Source organism: Lolium perenne, chromosome 2 (assembly GCF_019359855.2).
Source record: "Lolium perenne isolate Kyuss_39 chromosome 2, Kyuss_2.0, whole genome shotgun sequence".
Taxonomy (NCBI): Eukaryota; Viridiplantae; Streptophyta; class Magnoliopsida; order Poales; family Poaceae; genus Lolium; species Lolium perenne.
The window spans coordinates 211,846,202-211,849,777 of NC_067245.2; the positions used below are offsets into that span (position 1 = coordinate 211,846,202).

Below are 3,576 nucleotides of genomic sequence, written 5' to 3' on the forward strand. Positions count from 1 at the left end.
TATACTTATTTTATTTCATAGAATTTTTCTAGATTCTCCAGAAAACAATTTGATGTTAAAATCCCTATATATTTTCTAGTTAAAAAGAAAAGATACAACAATAATAAAAGAAAATAAACATTAAAGAAATAGGAGAGGAAGTTACATGTGTACGTGGAACTTTTAGTTCAACTCACGCAGACACGGTGCAGGAAGTCGACCGCACCGGATCAGGCCATCTCCCTTCTTGTTTTTCTTTCTTCTGTACAGAGTACATTTCTCCCAACACCCAGGCCCACCCATCGTCTACCTCTGGTTCTTTCAGTGAGCTTGAGGAACTGAAAGTCTGAAACCAATCCCGACGACGCCGCGCATGCGCGCCTTCCCCGGCCTTCCCCGCGTCCAGGCGCGTCCCCCCTGGGGCAGATAAGCTCACCGCGCCCTGGAGCCCTATCTCATCCGCAGGCCGCGAAATCGCCGCGCCGATCCGCTGGCCGTCGCCGCGCTTTCCTCCTCGACCGCTCGCCCCCGCGGCCTATAAAATGAAGCCCCGAGACCCCCTTGACCTCCACAACACCACGCCCCACTCCCATCTTCCCTCGGGCTCCCAGTAGCCCGAATTTTGTCGAGGAGCTGCCGCTGTTTTCTCCGACGCCGGCGACGATTTCCGTCGCTGTGAAGGTTGCCTCGTCGTTCTAACGACTCCCTGGTCGTTTTCCCGTCCTTCCGCGTCTCCCTAATGCCCTCTTTCTTTCATAGGAGCTCGGGAGCATCCGCGGCAACGGGAGCCGAACACACCGGCGGTGCGGACGTGGCTCTCGTCGCTGTCCAACTTCGCCGGAACCAGCTGACCACCGGTGGAGCTCCGTCACGCCTCCAAGCCTCGCCCAAACCATCCGACGTCTGCAGCTCCGTTTCCGTCCACGACCGGAGTTGCAAAATCCCTTGCCGGACACACATCGTGAGCACATCCACGTATTCCCTTGTCTTTTCTTTTTCTTTGTTTCTGTTCCTAGTTTCAGCCTAGTTCAGATCATAGACGTAGGGCTAGTGTAAATTCCTGTAACTCTGCACGAGTAGATACTGATAGCCTGAACCCAAATTTCTGCAGTAGCTTCATAAACTAAAATACTTCTTATTTTTTTAAAATTTACTAACTTCACTTTTCAAACTAAATAAAGTTGTTCTAGCTCAAACTTAAGTTGGAAGCTATTTTGTCCGTACCAACATAGCCGCGAACCCTTTTTCGACCATTCTCCGTCCTAAGCCTAAACTATAATGAAAGGACTAAAATTTTGGATAATAAAATCCACCGCAGTAATAATTTTGTAGAGTTTTCATTGCATGTTTCAAGTTGGTTCTTTTATTCCAATGGTTGTTTACGCGATGTTTTACTTTACGTTAGATTGTCCGGACTGCGGAAGAAGTAGGAGGTCACTGCTCAGGCAAGTTACATCTACATGTCTATCCCATTTATTTTTGCTATGCTATTTTGATTATAAAAGTAGGAATGCATGCGATAGTTTTATTTTGTTAGCCAAGTATTTTTAGAAATGGCGATGTTTTATAGTTATGTCCTATGGTAGAAATAAGCCGTAGGGATTATCACCCACTTTGTAACCTTAGGTAAATATATGCTAGATTAAGTTCTAGTAAAGTTTTGAACTATATAGTTATGCTTAGTCATGCTAAAATAAAATCCGTTGGGGGGTTCAAATGAAATAATGTTTACGAAATAGAAATGGTTTGTGAAATGTGTTTACCAAATTAAAATGTAAAATTATTTCATCCTGGGCGGAGTGGTATGATGGGTCATCGCGTGTGGAGCTGTGTGCTCAAATTGGTTGGGTCCGCCGCCCAGGGACCCCTAAAAGAACAAATTCATGTTTAGAATTACTCAGTTATTTCGTGCAACCACATGTCATATGGGCTCTGGCTTGGTTGATTATCTTGTGGAAACCTACTTAAGGACCGTCATCGGTATGAGACTTTGTGTCTATTTTGGAGCGGGCGTGCCTGGAAATAAGTAGTTAGCCATTTGGGAAAGACCTCGGCATAACCTTCGGGTTGTGCCATGTGGTGAAAGTGTGCAACCCCTGCAGGGTGTAGAACTAATCGATTAGCCGTGCCCACGGTTACGGGCGAAGCTGAGTAACCTTTACCTGAAGATGTCTCTTCTCAACTTTGTCTTTCTAAACATAAATTGAATTTCAAACCCTATGTCCGTGTGTCGTTCATAGGTGGGATTTTGGGGAAAGCCCTGTGTTCGTGTGTCGCTCACGGGTACTTTCATCTAGGCTAGTTGGACTATGTGACCTCTAGTCATATATTACTTGATAAAATTGTTTATTAAAGATAGGACGAGTTAGAACTTTGGAAATGTTAAAATGTGGTTTATTGATGTAAAATATTGTTTTGCGCAAATGTTAAACCCTATGGCCATTTCCTTTGATATTCCTAAGCATGTAGAAATAGGTATATTATTGCATTGGTGTAACTTGCCACACATTCAAAGTGTTGACCACTCTCGTGGCTGCAACGTCTCATGTTGCAGGTTGTTCCGATGACGAGTGAGATACGATGTTAGGGTCACGATGCTCCAGTCGATTGCATGTGGCACATTTGCTGGATTCGCCGCTTTATTTGTCTTCCGCTGTTCATTTTGGCCTACGGGCATTTATGTAATAAATAACTATGTATCGGATTTGATGCGTTGTAATAATGATATGACTGTGATATTTATCTCGTGAATGTGCGTACTAGCAAATCCTTGGGACTAGTACAGTGGATGCACATAGACTCCGGATCTCTCCAGGTTCGGGTCGCCACATAATTGAAACCATAGCTCTTTGAATCAACAATGTGAGGTTTACTAAAAGTTTGCAAATAGGACTTAATCATTTCTTGATTCTTTAACAATACGGTACCAGTCCGTAAAGTTTCTTGTCAGATTTTAACAGTATTTCTACCTCAATTACAAGACTAGCGTATGGTAGAAAAACGGATGCCAATACTACAAAATTAATAAAAAAATACTACTTAGACTATGTTTATGATAATTAGTTCATGTTTTAATCTAATTACGAATGAACTCCCACTTAATACAACATCCCTCATAGTTGTTAAGTGGTACACGATCCACATCCACTACACCAAAACCGATCATCACGTGAGATGATGTAGCTTCAATGGTGAACATCAACATGTTGATCATATCATCCATATGACTCATGTTCAACCTTTCGGTTTCGTTGTCCCGAGGCCATGTCTGTACATGCTAGGTTCGTCAAGCAAACCCAAGTATTCCGCGTGTGCAACATGGCTTACACCCGTTGTATGTAATCGTTGAGTCTATCACATCCGATCATCACGAGATGCTTTGAAACGACGAACTATATCAACGGTGCATACGAGGGGAGAACACTTTATTATCTTGATATTAATGTGAGGGATCATCTTATAATGCTACCGTCGCGTTCTAAGCAAAATAAGATGCATAAAGGATTAACATCACATGCAATTCATATGTGATATGATATGGCCCTTTAGTCTTTGCGCCTTCGATCTTCATCTCCAAAGCACGGACATGATCTCCAT

At 43.2% G+C, this 3,576-nt stretch overlaps 1 long non-coding RNA gene across 2 annotated transcripts; it reads left to right on the forward strand.

Annotated features, from left to right (window-relative positions):
• Window positions 1–229: 229 nt before the first annotated feature.
• LOC127334761 (uncharacterized) lies at window positions 230–2,724 on the forward strand. 2 transcript variants are annotated; one of them, XR_007872421.2, is made up of 3 exons: window positions 230–660; window positions 739–954; window positions 1,385–2,724. It is a non-coding gene; the product is annotated as an uncharacterized lncRNA (long non-coding RNA). The 2 variants fall into 2 exon arrangements; XR_007872420.2 differs by having other exon boundaries at window positions 231–660; window positions 739–940.
• The last annotated feature ends 852 nt before the right edge of the window (window positions 2,725–3,576 follow it).